The sequence below is a fragment of the Brienomyrus brachyistius genome, unplaced genomic scaffold (assembly GCF_023856365.1).
Source record: "Brienomyrus brachyistius isolate T26 unplaced genomic scaffold, BBRACH_0.4 scaffold1235, whole genome shotgun sequence".
Taxonomy (NCBI): Eukaryota; Metazoa; Chordata; class Actinopteri; order Osteoglossiformes; family Mormyridae; genus Brienomyrus; species Brienomyrus brachyistius.
This window is the reverse complement of record NW_026043509.1, coordinates 11,543-32,500: the sequence shown is the minus strand read 5'-3', so window position 1 is coordinate 32,500 and position 20,958 is coordinate 11,543. Positions and strand designations below refer to the sequence as shown.

The following is a 20,958-nucleotide window of genomic DNA, read 5'->3' as shown; positions in this document are numbered from 1 at the left end:
CACACTAGTTGTATAAATGATGATCGACATGTAATAATTATATTTAATAAACTGTTACATTTATTTAGAAGGCAACAACAAACAGGATGAAATAAAAAAATAATAATCAACACACTCATGTGCCAGTAATTTTAATCATTCTTATAACAGACAGCATTAACCCGAAGGCCCCGCTGGTCAACCACAGGCCTGTAAAAATAATTCCATGTCCTCTTGGACCTGAAAACCAAAGAGGAATGGCTCCTTGGATTCTATGTTGTCTCCATCCAGCACATCCCTTCTGCTGGTTTCTGTCAGAAGCATAGGAAGAAACATTATTATAACACTTTTTCAGAAGTAAAACAATTTACTGCTAAAAGTAAGGTTTAAAGTGTGCACTGACCAGGCTAAGTTCCACAGATTTGCGCTTTCTTAGTCTGAATACAGGTGCATGTTCACCTCTCAGCACAGCCTCTGATTCCTTTGTCCAGTGTGCAAATACCTTCCCATAACTTATAATGGAGAAATACTGATATTAATAATGTGTCTTTAATTTCATTTTTCAGTCAAACTTAACAGATACACACACACACTGACCTTCGGAGATCGAAGTTTTCCATTAGCAGCAGGCACCACCATTTCCGCAATTTCGGCATGTCTAACTATTAAAAATCAATTTAGTGTCATTTAGTGACTTCTTTGCACACATACTTTATTGCTCTCTAAAAAGAGCTACTTACTATGGTGTAATAAAAGGGAGCATCCAGCACCACATATAAAGCAGACTGTCAATTAAAAAATAAATGTCAATGTTCATGACTTATTCTCAAAAGCATCTTGACAGTCCAAAAATATCTGAATGACGAATCTTACCATTCAACATGTAGATGCCACAGTCAACCTCAAAGTCTTGGCTTGGAAACCCCTTTATTATCACAATGGGATAAAACACTCTTTAATCACATTTCATCAATAAACCTGTATTAGAAAATCTCTATATTATCACACACATGATCACATACCTCCAACTCAAAGCCATTCATTTCAGACCACTCCCCTGGACTGATATTCTCTGCAAGCTCCTGTTATTTTAAGATATAACTTACAGAAATTACTGCTAGTACAAATAAAGTATTAATTGTTAACAACTGTTAACTGTTAATGCTGCAGCAGCATGCTCTTTATAAACAGGCTTAAAAACACAGCCTGTACACAATTAGCAAAATGTGAAAGGGTCAGTCCGTGCCAAATCAACCAATGTCCAGAAAAGTTCCATGCGCATCATTCCTGATTTTGATGAAAACTTGGTATTTTGATCCTTATAGAGAACACTGAAAATTCCCCAAGTTTTATTGAAAAATTCAGATGCAGTCCAAAGTGAACCAAAAACTGATGTTTGCAAGTCCATAGCTTTGAAGTGCTTCCCGTGAGCTTAATTTTAATGCCAGATTCTGAAAGAGCAGGGAAAAGTATACCAGGAGAGCAATTTTCAGCTCTCTAGCATGCTTAGAAGCGTACATATGGTCTCTTGAAAACCCTTACAAATTACATGCGTGATTCGTGAGTGCAAAAAAGGGGCGTGGCACCCAAATTTGAAAGGGCCATAACTTTGGACTGCATCAGAATTTTTCAATAAAACTTGGGGAATTTCCAGTGTTCTCTATAAGGATCAAATTTTAAATACCAAGTTTTCATCAAAACCAGGAATGATGCCCATGGAGCCCCTGGTTGATTTGGCATGGACTGACCCGAAAGTTCATTCATATGCTTAGTCTTGATCAACCTCTACAGAAGTTCTGTAATTTCTGTTTCATCATATTTTAACATTTACAGCATTTAGCTGACACATTTATTCAGACTGAACTGCACTGCCCAATTATAACGACAATTTAATGACATAATTTGGTAACTATATCGGATAAACCAATTCTACTGTCAGAACTCATCTTCTAGGTGTTTTAATACTATTATTTAAATATCTGATTTAACATCTGATGTATCACCTTTTAATCAAAAGGCTGTACTCCACAGTACAGGTCTGTCAAGTAAGCATGTGAATTCACTGAATAAACTGAAGACATGCTGAACACAAAATAGATCAGAACGTGATCTAAAATGTACTTAACCTGGAACACTGAACAGGTTCCTGCACACTAACATAAACAGAAAATTGACCTCAAGAGTGACACATATTGGTGGCCACCAAATCATGTCCTTTTCTTAGCACATCATGAGTCGAGAAAGAACATTTCTTTTATACCTGGCTTCATCACCTAAGAGACAGTTACTCAAGGTGTTTAAGCAATGCCATTGCAATAACAGTCAGTCAATGATTCACAGTAGTTGCCCATGGCTTAAAATGCGTAAATTAAAGCTGTACCAAGATGTAACTGACACAATTACAATAAAATCTTAAAATCCTAACATCCTCAGACTTTTGGGCTTTTATTCGGTTAAGTGTATTGTATGGTATTGATGTGCTCCTACATACACAAAGCTAAAAATGCCCAGGAGTCCATAGTGGGAACACAATAATGTCCTTCCTCTCTGCATCATTCTGAATGGAGATCAATATTTTACATGAAGTACTCTTACACTAGTTCTAAATAATAATCACCCAGGAAAATTTGTACTTACAGGAAGGGATTGAAGTGGCTCACAGTTGTAGGGAGGAAGCCAAGTCCGGGTGACAATGTACCTTGTCCCGGCATGGTAGTGTGCACCGCCGTATAATTTTGTCTGTAAGCAAAAATATACTAGTATAAATCAACTGAATGAAATTATATTTAAGCAATTTATTCCATACTGATAGCATGCATATGAAAAAGGTCTAAGTAAAATATTAAAAGCCTCTAAAGTAAACTGAAAACCTGAGACAAACCACAGAGATCAACAAACGATGTTTATTAAAAACAATGCTTATTACTATCTACTTGTCATGTTGGTGAAATTATTAAAAGAATTTGTTATAAAGATTATCGAAAATATGTAGTAAAAATCAACAAACTCACTGCGCATGAAATCGGATGCAACATACCTTGAAAAAGCAAAGCCGCTTTTAAACGGGGATCCATGTTTACAATTTGGTTTATAAAACAATGTTCCTTTTAATGTTAATGGCAACTGTAATATCAGAAAACACAATACAAAGTGTAAGGATTACTGCTTCTACGGCTTCTAACTAAATACACGTAACTGTCAGATGGTTAATAAGACTTTGCAGCAAAACGAGCAAAAATACATTTTTTTTTTTAAAGTAAACATTAAACGTTTTCATGGAAAGCCAGCTCTATATGACAAGTGCTAAAACAGCTCGTCAAGCAACATAACGTTAGACTCAAATATTGTGTGCACACGATATTATTTTTATATGTTTGTCGCGTCGCTTAACTTACTTCAGGTTCGAAGACTTAGTCCAGACTCTCTCTTGGTACAAACACAGTGTAGATGGCGTGTTTCCTGTGGAGCTCCATTTTACGGCGTAAAGATTAGCCCCACTTTACGTTCTTAAAGATCACGTGTTTCCTGTGGAGCTGACATATTTCCTGTGGAGTTCCACTCTACAGTCTTCTGCAGCTGGACCCTCTTGAAAACATCCGAGAATTTCCCCACTCAAAGTAAGTGTAAACAAAATGGCTGGGAAAAACGGCATCTGCGCCGAGGGTTCCCGAGTGGTTCCGAATCGACAATCGTCGATGTGGAATGCACGGGAAATTCAAATTTCGTCATTCTTGGGCGTTTTCCATGCGATTTTTACGAAATAAAAATTTTAAAAAAATTCGGGGTCGGAGGCATTTCGGCGGGTCGGGAGGGGACGAGAACCAATTTTTTTTTTTAAGTGGCCTAAAGGAAGGGGGAGAACTCAGTACTAACCGGAGCGTGCATCGCCTGGCACTTATCGGGACTCAGTGTTGGTCTCCTGCCTGGACTGAAAGGGGCTCCCCAGTCTGTGTGTGAAGGTGGGTGATGATGGCACGTCCGATTGTGAATAGCTTTGCAGCTGCTGATGCATTTTAATCATTAGAGGGACTTGTTGAAGAAGGAGGTGCCGCCTATTAATGTTGCTTGCTTATGGCGTTATGAGCCCTGAGTGTGCATCGGTCAGAATGCATCAGTCCGTCGTTCCACCAGCCTTTATTAACAAGAGCAACTTGCTTTCGTGGGGATATACGTGTGGTTCTGCAACAACCAAATTGAACTCCCGGTAAACATCACACCACCGCCAAATAACAGCAATTATCTCGTTCCGGAATGATAAATTAACAGCCTTTTATATTTAAACAATATTTAAATGAGTTAGCACAATAGCTCTGCAGCCGACTTAGCATGGGCTGACTGCACTAAGAACGCAATGTTAATGCCATCCTTCATAATAAGGTATTTAAACATACTTAAAATGCAGAACTTAAATCATAAACATAATAAAGGATTACAGTTAAGGGAGCAAACGTTAACCAAATACAAACGTACGGCTCTTGGACTGAACAAGGTATGGAAGATTATAAGCACAAAAATTCAAATGGCAATTCATTTTGCAATTGTCAATTCAATATTCAATCAGAGCATGCATTTCTCATTTCAATATTTAATCTGTGCATGTAATTTGAAAATATATTTTGCAATCGGCAATTCAATGTGCAAAGTGCTTATGCAATCCTTAATTAATTTCATAATGTTTTGAATAAAAAATAGAATGACAATTCACTGAATTGCATTTCGTTTTGCCATGGGCTTTTTGCCTCTTTACTCAAATGGAAATTCATTTGGCAATTGTCAATTCAATATTCAATCAGAGCACGCATTTGTCATTTCAATATTTAATCTGTGCATGTAATTTGAAAATACATTCTGCAATCGGCATTTCAATGTGCAAAGTGCTTATGAAATCCTTAATTCATTTAAAAATATTTTGAATAACAAATAGAATAACAAATCACTGAATTGCATTTCGTATTACCATGGGCTTGTTGCCTCTTTATTCAAATGGCAATGGCGTCCCCGGGAATTGCATTGCATGTTCGGGAGAAAACTCAATTTGCAATTCCCAACTGTCAGACCGCTCATCAAGGTGGACCTTCATTAACGACGTCACTTCCTTGTGCCCTCAATGGCCACCACAGGTATCTCGATGGCATGTCTCCCCAATCTGCGTGTAACCAACTGCGTGACTTGATGTAACGCCTGAGCTACATTAGTTTGCACCCTTCTCGTATCAAGTCCAGTTAAGATTGTAAGTTCCTCTACCCTCTGTGACAACACAAACGACCTATCAAACGCATCTACTGCTGATACCCGATTAATTTCCATGTCCATCTGCTAAGGCAGAAATATTTACTGCAAGCTCTTCTGCTGCCATTACTCATTCTAACTAAACGAACAAATCCGTTGAATGCTAACGAGGCCCTAAACAAGGAAGTGACGTCGTTAATGAAGGTCCACCTTTACTGCTAGTACAAATAAAGTATTAATTGTTAACAACTGTTAACTGTTAATGCTGCAGCAGCATGCTCTTTATAAACAGGCTTAAAAACACAGCCTGTACACAATTAGCAAAATGTGAAAGGGTCAGTCCGTGCCAAATCAACCAATGTCCAGAAAAGTTCCATGCGCATCATTCCTGATTTTGATGAAAACTTGGTATTTTGATCCTTATAGAGAACACTGAAAATTCCCCAAGTTTTATTGAAAAATTCAGATGCAGTCCAAAGTGAACCAAAAACTGATGTTTGCAAGTCCATAGCTTTGAAGTGCTTCCCGTGAGCTTAATTTTAATGCCAGATTCTGAAAGAGCAGGGGAAAAGTATACCAGGAGAGCAATTTTCAGCTCTCTAGCATGCTTAGAAGCGTACATATGGTCTCTTGAAAACCCTTACAAATTACATGCGTGATTCGTGAGTGCAAAAAAGGGGCGTGGCACCCAAATTTGAAAGGGCCATAACTTTGGACTGCATCAGAATTTTTCAATAAAACTTGGGGAATTTCCAGTGTTCTCTATAAGGATCAAATTTTAAATACCAAGTTTTCATCAAAACCAGGAATGATGCCCATGGAGCCCCTGGTTGATTTGGCATGGACTGACCCGAAAGTTCATTCATATGCTTAGTCTTGATCAACCTCTACAGAAGTTCTGTAATTTCTGTTTCATCATATTTTAACATTTACAGCATTTAGCTGACACATTTATTCAGACTGAACTGCACTGCCCAATTATAACGACAATTTAATGACATAATTTGGTAACTATATCGGATAAACCAATTCTACTGTCAGAACTCATCTTCTAGGTGTTTTAATACTATTATTTAAATATCTGATTTAACATCTGATGTATCACCTTTTAATCAAAAGGCTGTACTCCACAGTACAGGTCTGTCAAGTAAGCATGTGAATTCACTGAATAAACTGAAGACATGCTGAACACAAAATAGATCAGAACGTGATCTAAAATGTACTTAACCTGGAACACTGAACAGGTTCCTGCACACTAACATAAACAGAAAATTGACCTCAAGAGTGACACATATTGGTGGCCACCAAATCATGTCCTTTTCTTAGCACATCATGAGTCGAGAAAGAACATTTCTTTTATACCTGGCTTCATCACCTAAGAGACAGTTACTCAAGGTGTTAAGCAATGCCATTGCAATAACAGTCAGTCAATGATTCACAGTAGTTGCCCATGGCTTAAAAATGCGTAAATTAAGCTGTACCAAGATGTAACTGACACAATTACAATAAAATCTTAAAATCCTAACATCCTCAGACTTTTGGGCTTTTATTCGGTTAAGTGTATTGTATGGTATTGATGTGCTCCTACATACACAAAGCTAAAAATGCCCAGGAGTCCATAGTGGGAACACAATAATGTCCTTCCTCTCTGCATCATTCTGAAATGGGAGATCAATATTTTACATGAAGTACTCTTACACTAGTTCTAAATAATAATCACCCAGGAAAATTTGTACTTACAGGAAGGGATTGAAGTGGCTCACAGTTGTAGGGAGGAAGCCAAGTCCGGGTGACAATGTACCTTGTCCCGGCATGGTAGTGTGCACCGCCGTATAATTTTGTCTGTAAGCAAAAATATACTAGTATAAATCAACTGAATGAAATTATATTTAAGCAATTTATTCCATACTGATAGCATGCATATGAAAAAGGTCTAAGTAAAATATTAAAAGCCTCTAAAGTAAACTGAAAACCTGAGACAAACCACAGAGATCAACAAACGATGTTTATTAAAAACAATGCTTATTACTATCTACTTGTCATGTTGGTGAAATTATTAAAAGAATTTGTTATAAAGATTATCGAAAATATGTAGTAAAAATCAACAAACTCACTGCGCATGAAATCGGATGCAACATACCTTGAAAAAGCAAAGCCGCTTTTAAACGGGGATCCATGTTTACAATTTGGTTTATAAAACAATGTTCCTTTTAATGTAATGGCAACTGTAATATCAGAAAACACAATACAAAGTGTAAGGATTACTGCGCCTACGGCTTCTAACTAAATACACGTAACTGTCAGATGGTTAATAAGACTTTGCAGCAAAACGAGCAAAAATACATTTTTTTTTTAAAGTAAACATTAAACGTTTTCATGGAAAGCCAGCTCTATATGACAAGTGCTAAAACAGCTCGTCAAGCAACATAACGTTAGACTCAAATATTGTGTGCACACGATATTATTTTTATATGTTTGTCGCGTCGCTTAACTTACTTCAGGTTCGAAGACTTAGTCCAGACTCTCTCTTGGTACAAACACAGTGTAGATGGCGTGTTTCCTGTGGAGCTCCATTTTACGGCGTAAAGATTAGCCCCACTTTACGTTCTTAAAGATCACGTGTTTCCTGTGGAGCTGACATATTTCCTGTGGAGTTCCACTCTACAGTCTTCTGCAGCTGGACCCTCTTGAAAACATCCGAGAATTTCCCCACTCAAAGTAAGTGTAAACAAAATGGCTGGAAAACGGCATCTGCGCCGAGGGTTCCCGAGTGGTTCCGAATCGACAATCGTCGATGTGGAATGCACGGGAAATTCATAATTTCGTCATTCTTGGGCGTTTTCCATGCGATTTTTACGAAATAAAAATTTAAAAAAAATTCGGGTCGGAGGCATTTCGGCGGGTCGGGAGGGGACGAGAACCAATTTTTTTTTTTAAGTGGCCTAAAGGAAGGGGGGAGAACTCAGTACTAACCGGAGCGTGCATCGCCTGGCACTTATCGGGACTCAGTGTTGGTCTCCTGCCTGGACTGAAAGGGGCTCCCCAGTCTGTGTGTGAAGGTGGGTGATGATGGCACGTCCGATTGTGAATAGCTTTGCAGCTGCTGATGCATTTTAATCATTAGAGGGACTTGTGAAGAAGGAGGTGCCGCCTATTAATGTTGCTTGCTTATGGCGTTATGAGCCCTGAGTGTGCATCGGTCAGGATGCATCAGTCCGTCGTTCCACCAGCCTTTATTAACAAGAGCAACTTGCTTTCGTGGGGATATACGTGTGGTTCTGCAACAACCAAATTGAACTCCCGGTAAACATCACACACCGCCAAATAACAGCAATTATCTCGTTCCGGAATGATAAATTAACAGCCTTTTATATTTAAACAATATTTAAATGAGTTAGCACAATAGCTCTGCAGCCGACTTAGCATGGGCTGACTGCACTAAGAACGCAATGTTATGCCATCCTTCATAAATAAGGTATTTAAACATACTTAAAATGCAGAACTTAAATCATAAACATAATAAAGGATTACAGTTAAGGGAGCAAACGTTAACCAAATACAAACGTACGGCTCTTGGACTGAACAAGTATGGAAGATTATAAGCACAAAAATTCAAATGGCAATTCATTTTGCAATTGTCAATTCAATATTCAATCAGAGCATGCATTTCTCATTTCAATATTTAATCTGTGCATGTAATTTGAAAATATATTTTGCAATCGGCAATTCAATGTGCAAAGTGCTTATGCAATCCTTAATTAATTTCATAATGTTTTGAATAAAAAATAGAATGACAATTCACTGAATTGCATTTCGTTTTGCCATGGGCTTTTTGCCTCTTTACTCAAATGGAAATTCATTTGGCAATTGTCAATTCAATATTCAATCAGAGCACGCATTTGTCATTTCAATATTTAATCTGTGCATGTAATTTGAAAATACATTCTGCAATCGGCATTTCAATGTGCAAAGTGCTTATGAAATCCTTAATTCATTTAAAAATATTTTGAATAACAAATTGAATAACAAATCACTGAATTGCATTTCGTATTACCATGGGCTTGTTGCCTCTTTATTCAAATGGCAATGGCGTCCCCGGGAATTGCATTGCATGTTCGGGAGAAAACTCAATTTGCAATTCCCAACTGTCAGACCGCTCATCAAGGTGGACCTTCATTAACGACGTCACTTCCTTGTGCCCTCAATGGCCACCACAGGTATCTCGATGGCATGTCTCCCCAATCTGCGTGTAACCAACTGCGTGACTTGATGTAACGCCTGAGCTACATTAGTTTGCACCCTTCTCGTATCAAGTCCAGTTAAGATTGTAAGTTCCTCTACCCTCTGTGACAACACAAACGACCTATCAAACGCATCTACTGCTGATACCCGATTAATTTCCATGTCATCTGCTAAGGCAGAAATATTTACTGCAAGCTCTTCTGCTGCCATTACTCATTCTAACTAAACGAACAAATCCGTTGAATGCTAACGAGGCCCTAAACAAGGAAGTGACGTCGTTAATGAAGGTCCACCTTTACTGCTAGTACAAATAAAGTATTAATTGTTAACAACTGTTAACTGTTAATGCTGCAGCAGCATGCTCTTTATAAACAGGCTTAAAAACACAGCCTGTACACAATTAGCAAAATGTGAAAGGGTCAGTCCGTGCCAAATCAACCAATGTCCAGAAAAGTTCCATGCGCATCATTCCTGATTTTGATGAAAACTTGGTATTTTGATCCTTATAGAGAACACTGAAAATTCCCCAAGTTTTATTGAAAAATTCAGATGCAGTCCAAAGTGAACCAAAAACTGATGTTTGCAAGTCCATAGCTTTGAAGTGCTTCCCGTGAGCTTAATTTTAATGCCAGATTCTGAAAGAGCAGGGAAAAGTATACAGGAGAGCAATTTTCAGCTCTCTAGCATGCTTAGAAGCGAACATATGGTCTCTTGAAAACCCTTACAAATTACATGCGTGATTCGTGAGTGCAAAAAAGGGGCGTGGCACCCAAATTTGAAAGGGCCATAACTTTGGACTGCATCAGAATTTTTCAATAAAACTTGGGGAATTTCCAGTGTTCTCTATAAGGATCAAATTTTAAATACCAAGTTTTCATCAAAACCAGGAATGATGCCCATGGAGCCCCTGGTTGATTTGGCATGGACTGACCCGAAAGTACATTCATATGCTTAGTCTTGATCAACCTCTACAGAAGTTCTGTAATTTCTGTTTCATCATATTTTAACATTTACAGCATTTAGCTGACACATTTATTCAGACTGAACTGCACTGCCCAATTATAACGACCAATTTAATGACATAATTTGGTAACTATATCGGATAAACCAATTCTACTGTCAGAACTCATCTTCTAGGTGTTTTAATACTATTATTTAAATATCTGATTTAACATCTGATGTATCACCTTTTAATCAAAAGGCTGTACTCCACAGTACAGGTCTGTCAAGTAAGCATGTGAATTCACTGAATAAACTGAAGACATGCTGAACACAAAATAGATCAGAACGTGATCTAAAATGTACTTAACCTGGAACACTGAACAGGTTCCTGCACACTAACATAAACAGAAAATTGACCTCAAGAGTGACACATATTGGTGGCCACCAAATCATGTCCTTTTCTTAGCACATCATGAGTCGAGAAAGAACATTTCTTTTATACCTGGCTTCATCACCTAAGAGACAGTTACTCAAGGTGTTAAGCAATGCCATTGCAATAACAGTCAGTCAATGATTCACAGTAGTTGCCCATGGCTTAAAAATGCGTAAATTAAAGCTGTACCAAGATGTAACTGACACAATTACAATAAAATCTTAAAATCCTAACATCCTCAGACTTTTGGGCTTTTATTCGGTTAAGTGTATTGTATGGTATTGATGTGCTCCTACATACACAAAGCTAAAAATGCCCAGGAGTCCATAGTGGGAACACAATAATGTCCTTCCTCTCTGCATCATTCTGAAATGGAGATCAATATTTTACATGAAGTACTCTTACACTAGTTCTAAATAATAATCACCCAGGAAAATTTGTACTTACAGGAAGGGATTGAAGTGGCTCACAGTTGTAGGGAGGAAGCCAAGTCCGGGTGACAATGTACCTTGTCCCGGCATGGTAGTGTGCACCGCCGTATAATTTTGTCTGTAAGCAAAAATATACTAGTATAAATCAACTGAATGAAATTATATTTAAGCAATTTATTCCATACTGATAGCATGCATATGAAAAAGGTCTAAGTAAAATATTAAAAGCCTCTAAAGTAAACTGAAAACCTGAGACAAACCACAGAGATCAACAAACGATGTTTATTAAAAACAATGCTTATTACTATCTACTTGTCATGTTGGTGAAATTATTAAAAGAATTTGTTATAAAGATTATCGAAAATATGTAGTAAAAATCAACAAACTCACTGCGCATGAAATCGGATGCAACATACCTTGAAAAAGCAAAGCCGCTTTTAAACGGGGATCCATGTTTACAATTTGGTTTATAAAACAATGTTCCTTTTAATGTAATGGCAACTGTAATATCAGAAAACACAATACAAAGTGTAAGGATTACTGCGCCTACGGCTTCTAACTAAATACACGTAACTGTCAGATGGTTAATAAGACTTTGCAGCAAAACGAGCAAAAATACATTTTTTTTTTAAAGTAAACATTAAACGTTTTCATGGAAAGCCAGCTCTATATGACAAGTGCTAAAACAGCTCGTCAAGCAACATAACGTTAGACTCAAATATTGTGTGCACACGATATTATTTTTATATGTTTGTCGCGTCGCTTAACTTACTTCAGGTTCGAAGACTTAGTCCAGACTCTCTCTTGGTACAAACACAGTGTAGATGGCGTGTTTCCTGTGGAGCTCCATTTTACGGCGTAAAGATTAGCCCCACTTTACGTTCTTAAAGATCACGTGTTTCCTGTGGAGCTGACATATTTCCTGTGGAGTTCCACTCTACAGTCTTCTGCAGCTGGACCCTCTTGAAAACATCCGAGAATTTCCCCCACTCAAGTAAGTGTAAACAAAATGGCTGGAAAAACGGCATCTGCGCCGAGGGTTCCCGAGTGGTTCCGAATCGACAATCGTCGATGTGGAATGCACGGGAAATTCAAATTTCGTCATTCTTGGGCGTTTTCCATGCGATTTTTACGAAATAAAAATTTTAAAAAAATTCGGGTCGGAGGCATTTCGGCGGGTCGGGAGGGGACGAGAACCAATTTTTTTTTTTAAGTGGCCTAAAGGAAGGGGGAGAACTCAGTACTAACCGGAGCGTGCATCGCCTGGCACTTATCGGGACTCAGTGTTGGTCTCCTGCCTGGACTGAAAGGGGCTCCCCAGTCTGTGTGTGAAGGTGGGTGATGATGGCACGTCCGATTGTGAATAGCTTTGCAGCTGCTGATGCATTTTAATCATTAGAGGGACTTGTGAAGAAGGAGGTGCCGCCTATTAATGTTGCTTGCTTATGGCGTTATGAGCCCTGAGTGTGCATCGGTCAGGATGCATCAGTCCGTCGTTCCACCAGCCTTTATTAACAAGAGCAACTTGCTTTCGTGGGGATATACGTGTGGTTCTGCAACAACCAAATTGAACTCCCGGTAAACATCACACACCGCCAAATAACAGCAATTATCTCGTTCCGGAATGATAAATTAACAGCCTTTTATATTTAAACAATATTTAAATGAGTTAGCACAATAGCTCTGCAGCCGACTTAGCATGGGCTGACTGCACTAAGAACGCAATGTTATGCCATCCTTCATAAATAAGGTATTTAAACATACTTAAAATGCAGAACTTAAATCATAAACATAATAAAGGATTACAGTTAAGGGAGCAAACGTTAACCAAATACAAACGTACGGCTCTTGGACTGAACAAGTATGGAAGATTATAAGCACAAAAATTCAAATGGCAATTCATTTTGCAATTGTCAATTCAATATTCAATCAGAGCATGCATTTCTCATTTCAATATTTAATCTGTGCATGTAATTTGAAAATATATTTTGCAATCGGCAATTCAATGTGCAAAGTGCTTATGCAATCCTTAATTAATTTCATAATGTTTTGAATAAAAAATAGAATGACAATTCACTGAATTGCATTTCGTTTTGCCATGGGCTTTTTGCCTCTTTACTCAAATGGAAATTCATTTGGCAATTGTCAATTCAATATTCAATCAGAGCACGCATTTGTCATTTCAATATTTAATCTGTGCATGTAATTTGAAAATACATTCTGCAATCGGCATTTCAATGTGCAAAGTGCTTATGAAATCCTTAATTCATTTAAAAATATTTTGAATAACAAATAGAATAACAAATCACTGAATTGCATTTCGTATTACCATGGGCTTGTTGCCTCTTTATTCAAATGGCAATGGCGTCCCCGGGAATTGCATTGCATGTTCGGGAGAAAACTCAATTTGCAATTCCCAACTGTCAGACCGCTCATCAAGGTGGACCTTCATTAACGACGTCACTTCCTTGTGCCCTCAATGGCCACCACAGGTATCTCGATGGCATGTCTCCCCAATCTGCGTGTAACCAACTGCGTGACTTGATGTAACGCCTGAGCTACATTAGTTTGCACCCTTCTCGTATCAAGTCCAGTTAAGATTGTAAGTTCCTCTACCCTCTGTGACAACACAAACGACCTATCAAACGCATCTACTGCTGATACCCGATTAATTTCCATGTCATCTGCTAAGGCAGAAATATTTACTGCAAGCTCTTCTGCTGCCATTACTCATTCTAACTAAACGAACAAATCCGTTGAATGCTAACGAGGCCCTAAACAAGGAAGTGACGTCGTTAATGAAGGTCCACCTTTACTGCTAGTACAAATAAAGTATTAATTGTTAACAACTGTTAACTGTTAATGCTGCAGCAGCATGCTCTTTATAAACAGGCTTAAAAACACAGCCTGTACACAATTAGCAAAATGTGAAAGGGTCAGTCCGTGCCAAATCAACCAATGTCCAGAAAAGTTCCATGCGCATCATTCCTGATTTTGATGAAAACTTGGTATTTTGATCCTTATAGAGAACACTGAAAATTCCCCAAGTTTTATTGAAAAATTCAGATGCAGTCCAAAGTGAACCAAAAACTGATGTTTGCAAGTCCATAGCTTTGAAGTGCTTCCCGTGAGCTTAATTTTAATGCCAGATTCTGAAAGAGCAGGGAAAAGTATACCAGGAGAGCAATTTTCAGCTCTCTAGCATGCTTAGAAGCGAACATATGGTCTCTTGAAAACCCTTACAAATTACATGCGTGATTCGTGAGTGCAAAAAAGGGGCGTGGCACCCAAATTTGAAAGGGCCATAACTTTGGACTGCATCAGAATTTTTCAATAAAACTTGGGGAATTTCCAGTGTTCTCTATAAGGATCAAATTTTAAATACCAAGTTTTCATCAAAACCAGGAATGATGCCCATGGAGCCCCTGGTTGATTTGGCATGGACTGACCCGAAAGTACATTCATATGCTTAGTCTTGATCAACCTCTACAGAAGTTCTGTAATTTCTGTTTCATCATATTTTAACATTTACAGCATTTAGCTGACACATTTATTCAGACTGAACTGCACTGCCCAATTATAACGACAATTTAATGACATAATTTGGTAACTATATCGGATAAACCAATTCTACTGTCAGAACTCATCTTCTAGTATTATTTAAATATCTGATTTAACATCTGATGTATCACCTTTTAATCAAAAGGCTGTACTCCACAGTACAGGTCTGTCAAGTAAGCATGTGAATTCACTGAATAAACTGAAGACATGCTGAACACAAAATAGATCAGAACGTGATCTAAAATGTACTTAACCTGGAACACTGAACAGGTTCCTGCACACTAACATAAACAGAAAATTGACCTCAAGAGTGACACATATTGGTGGCCACCAAATCATGTCCTTTTCTTAGCACATCATGAGTCGAGAAAGAACATTTCTTTTATACCTGGCTTCATCACCTAAGAGACAGTTACTCAAGGTGTTAAGCAATGCCATTGCAATAACAGTCAGTCAATGATTCACAGTAGTTGCCCATGGCTTAAAATGCGTAAATTAAAGCTGTACCAAGATGTAACTGACACAATTACAATAAAATCTTAAAATCCTAACATCCTCAGACTTTTGGGCTTTTATTCGGTTAAGTGTATTGTATGGTATTGATGTGCTCCTACATACACAAAGCTAAAAATGCCCAGGAGTCCATAGTGGGAACACAATAATGTCCTTCCTCTCTGCATCATTCTGAAATGGAGATCAATATTTTACATGAAGTACTCTTACACTAGTTCTAAATAATAATCACCCAGGAAAATTTGTACTTACAGGAAGGGATTGAAGTGGCTCACAGTTGTAGGGAGGAAGCCAAGTCCGGGTGACAATGTACCTTGTCCCGGCATGGTAGTGTGCACCGCCGTATAATTTTGTCTGTAAGCAAAAATATACTAGTATAAATCAACTGAATGAAATTATATTTAAGCAATTTATTCCATACTGATAGCATGCATATGAAAAAGGTCTAAGTAAAATATTAAAAGCCTCTAAAGTAAACTGAAAACCTGAGACAAACCACAGAGATCAACAAACGATGTTTATTAAAAACAATGCTTATTACTATCTACTTGTCATGTTGGTGAAATTATTAAAAGAATTTGTTATAAAGATTATCGAAAATATGTAGTAAAAATCAACAAACTCACTGCGCATGAAATCGGATGCAACATACCTTGAAAAAGCAAAGCCGCTTTTAAACGGGGATCCATGTTTACAATTTGGTTTATAAAACAATGTTCCTTTTAATGTAATGGCAACTGTAATATCAGAAAACACAATACAAAGTGTAAGGATTACTGCGCCTACGGCTTCTAACTAAATACACGTAACTGTCAGATGGTTAATAAGACTTTGCAGCAAAACGAGCAAAAATACATTTTTTTTTTAAAGTAAACATTAAACGTTTTCATGGAAAGCCAGCTCTATATGACAAGTGCTAAAACAGCTCGTCAAGCAACATAACGTTAGACTCAAATATTGTGTGCACACGATATTATTTTTATATGTTTGTCGCGTCGCTTAACTTACTTCAGGTTCGAAGACTTAGTCCAGACTCTCTCTTGGTACAAACACAGTGTAGATGGCGTGTTTCCTGTGGAGCTCCATTTTACGGCGTAAAGATTAGCCCCACTTTACGTTCTTAAAGATCACGTGTTTCCTGTGGAGCTGACATATTTCCTGTGGAGTTCCACTCTACAGTCTTCTGCAGCTGGACCCTCTTGAAAACATCCGAGAATTTCCCCACTCAAAGTAAGTGTAAACAAAATGGCTGGAAAACGGCATCTGCGCCGAGGGTTCCCGAGTGGTTCCGAATCGACAATCGTCGATGTGGAATGCACGGGAAATTCAAATTTCGTCATTCTTGGGCGTTTTCCATGCGATTTTTACGAAATAAAAATTTAAAAAAAATTCGGGTCGGAGGCATTTCGGCGGGTCGGGAGGGGACGAGAACCAATTTTTTTTTTTAAGTGGCCTAAAGGAAGGGGGAGAACTCAGTACTAACCGGAGCGTGCATCGCCTGGCACTTATCGGGACTCAGTGTTGGTCTCCTGCCTGGACTGAAAGGGGCTCCCCAGTCTGTGTGTGAAGGTGGGTGATGATGGCACGTCCGATTGTGAATAGCTTTGCAGCTGCTGATGCATTTTAATCATTAGAGGGACTTGTGAAGAAGGAGGTGCCGCCTATTAATGTTGCTTGCTTATGGCGTTATGAGCCCTGAGTGTGCATCGGTCAGAATGCATCAGTCCGTCGTTCCACCAGCCTTTATTAACAAGAGCAACTTGCTTTCGTGGGGATATACGTGTGGTTCTGCAACAACCAAATTGAACTCCCGGTAAACATCACACACCGCCAAATAACAGCAATTATCTCGTTCCGGAATGATAAATTAACAGCCTTTTATATTTAAACAATATTTAAATGAGTTAGCACAATAGCTCTGCAGCCGACTTAGCATGGGCTGACTGCACTAAGAACGCAATGTTATGCCATCCTTCATAAATAAGGTATTTAAACATACTTAAAATGCAGAACTTAAATCATAAACATAATAAAGGATTACAGTTAAGGGAGCAAACGTTAACCAAATACAAACGTACGGCTCTTGGACTGAACAAGTATGGAAGATTATAAGCACAAAAATTCAAATGGCAATTCATTTTGCAATTGTCAATTCAATATTCAATCAGAGCATGCATTTCTCATTTCAATATTTAATCTGTGCATGTAATTTGAAAATATATTTTGCAATCGGCAATTCAATGTGCAAAGTGCTTATGCAATCCTTAATTAATTTCATAATGTTTTGAATAAAAAATAGAATGACAATTCACTGAATTGCATTTCGTTTTGCCATGGGCTTTTTGCCTCTTTACTCAAATGGAAATTCATTTGGCAATTGTCAATTCAATATTCAATCAGAGCACGCATTTGTCATTTCAATATTTAATCTGTGCATGTAATTTGAAAATACATTCTGCAATCGGCATTTCAATGTGCAAAGTGCTTATGAAATCCTTAATTCATTTAAAAATATTTTGAATAACAAATAGAATAACAAATCACTGAATTGCATTTCGTATTACCATGGGCTTGTTGCCTCTTTATTCAAATGGCAATGGCGTCCCCGGGAATTGCATTGCATGTTCGGGAGAAAACTCAATTTGCAATTCCCAACTGTCAGACCGCTCATCAAGGTGGACCTTCATTAACGACGTCACTTCCTTGTGCCCTCAATGGCCACCACAGGTATCTCGATGGCATGTCTCCCCAATCTGCGTGTAACCAACTGCGTGACTTGATGTAACGCCTGAGCTACATTAGTTTGCACCCTTCTCGTATCAAGTCCAGTTAAGATTGTAAGTTCCTCTACCCTCTGTGACAACACAAACGACCTATCAAACGCATCTACTGCTGATACCCGATTAATTTCCATGTCATCTGCTAAGGCAGAAATATTTACTGCAAGCTCTTCTGCTGCCATTACTCATTCTAACTAAACGAACAAATCCGTTGAATGCTAACGAGGCCCTAAACAAGGAAGTGACGTCGTTAATGAAGGTCCACCTTTACTGCTAGTACAAATAAAGTATTAATTGTTAACAACTGTTAACTGTTAATGCTGCAGCAGCATGCTCTTTATAAACAGGCTTAAAAACACAGCCTGTACACAATTAGCAAAATGTGAAAGGGTCAGTCCGTGCCAAATCAACCAATGTCCAGAAAAGTTCCATGCGCATCATTCCTGATTTTGATGAAAACTTGGTATTTTGATCCTTATAGAGAACACTGAAAATTCCCCAAGTTTTATTGAAAAATTCAGATGCAGTCCAAAGTGAACCAAAAACTGATGTTTGCAAGTCCATAGCTTTGAAGTGCTTCCCGTGAGCTTAATTTTAATGCCAGATTCTGAAAGAGCAGGGAAAAGTATACCAGGAGAGCAATTTTCAGCTCTCTAGCATGCTTAGAAGCGAACATATGGTCTCTTGAAAACCCTTACAAATTACATGCGTGATTCGTGAGTGCAAAAAAGGGGCGTGGCACCCAAATTTGAAAGGGCCATAACTTTGGACTGCATCAGAATTTTTCAATAAAACTTGGGGAATTTCCAGTGTTCTCTATAAGGATCAAATTTTAAATACCAAGTTTTCATCAAAACCAGGAATGATGCCCATGGAGCCCCTGGTTGATTTGGCATGGACTGACCCGAAAGTACATTCATATGCTTAGTCTTGATCAACCTCTACAGAAGTTCTGTAATTTCTGTTTCATCATATTTTAACATTTACAGCATTTAGCTGACACATTTATTCAGACTGAACTGCACTGCCCAATTATAACGACAATTTAATGACATAATTTGGTAACTACATCGGATAAACCAATTCTACTGTCAGAACTCATCTTCTAGGTGTTTTAATACTATTATTTAAATATCTGATTTAACATCTGATGTATCACCTTTTAATCAAAAGGCTGTACTCCACAGTACAGGTCTGTCAAGTAAGCATGTGAATTCACTGAATAAACTGAAGACATGCTGAACACAAAATAGATCAGAACGTGATCTAAAATGTACTTAACCTGGAACACTGAACAGGTTCCTGCACACTAACATAAACAGAAAATTGACCTCAAGAGTGACACATATTGGTGGCCACCAAATCATGTCCTTTTCTTAGCACATCATGAGTCGAGAAAGAACATTTCTTTTATACCTGGCTTCATCACCTAAGAGACAGTTACTCAAGGTGTTAAGCAATGCCATTGCAATAACAGTCAGTCAATGATTCACAGTAGTTGCCCATGGCTTAAAATGCGTAAATTAAAGCTGTACCAAGATGTAACTGACACAATTACAATAAAATCTTAAAATCCTAACATCCTCAGACTTTTGGGCTTTTATTCGGTTATGGTTTATGGTATTGATGTGCTCCTACATACACAAAGCTAAAAATGCCCAGGAGTCCATAGTGGGAACACAATAATGTCCTTCCTCTCTGCATCATTCTGAAATGGAGATCAATATTTTACATGAAGTACTCTTACACTAGTTCTAAATAATAATCACCCAGGAAAATTTGTACTTACAGGAAGGGATTGAAGTGGCTCACAGTTGTAGGGAGGAAGCCAAGTCCGGGTGACAATGTACCTTGTCCCGGCATGGTAGTGTGCACCGCCGTATAATTTTGTCTGTAAGCAAAAATATACTAGTATAAATCAACTGAATGAAATTATATTTAAGCAATTTATTCCATACTGATAGCATGCATATGAAAAAGGTCTAAGTAAAATATTAAAAGCCTCTAAAGTAAACTGAAAACCTGAGACAAACCACAGAGATCAACAAACGATGTTTATTAAAAACAATGCTTATTACTATCTACTTGTCATGTTGGTGAAATTATTAAAAGAATTTGTTATAAAGATTATCGAAAATATGTAGTAAAAATCAACAAACTCACTGCGCATGAAATCGGATGCAACATACCTTGAAAAAGCAAAGCCGCTTTTAAACGGGGATCCATGTTTACAATTTGGTTTATAAAACAATGTTCCTTTTAATGTAATGGCAACTGTAATATCAGAAAACACAATACAAAGTGTAAGGATTACTGCGCCTACGGCTTCTAACTAAATACACGTAACTGTCAGATGGTTAATAAGACTTTGCAGCAAAACGAGCAAAAATACATTTTTTTTTTAAAGTAAACATTAAACGTTTTCATGGAAAGCCAGCTCTATATGACAAGTGCTAAAACAGCTCGTCAAGCAACATAACGTTAGACTCAAATATTGTGTGCACACGATATTATTTTTATATGTTTGTCGCGTCGCTTAACTTACTTCAGGTTCGAAGACTTAGTCCAGACTCTCTCTTGGTACAAACACAGTGTAGATGGCGTGTTTCCTGTGGAGCTCCATTTTACGGCGTAAAGATTAGCCCCACTTTACGTTCTTAAAGATCACGTGTTTCCTGTGGAGCTGACATATTTCCTGTGGAGTTCCACTCTACAGTCTTCTGCAGCTGGACCCTCTTGAAAACATCCGAGAATTTCCCCACTCAAAGTAAGTGTAAACAAAATGGCTGGAAAACGGCATCTGCGCCGAGGGTTCCCGAGTGGTTCCGAATCGACAATCGTCGATGTG

At 38.1% G+C, this 20,958-nt stretch overlaps 1 long non-coding RNA gene across 1 annotated transcript; it reads right to left on the bottom strand.

Moving 5' to 3' along the window:
- Nucleotides 1-182: 182 nt before the first annotated feature.
- Nucleotides 183-846, bottom strand: LOC125730401 (uncharacterized). Its single transcript, XR_007390737.1, has 3 exons — nt 577-846; nt 383-491; nt 183-290 (listed from the first exon to the last, which is right to left on the bottom strand). It is a non-coding gene; the product is annotated as an uncharacterized LOC125730401 (long non-coding RNA).
- Between the last annotated feature and the right edge of the window lie 20,112 nt (nt 847-20,958).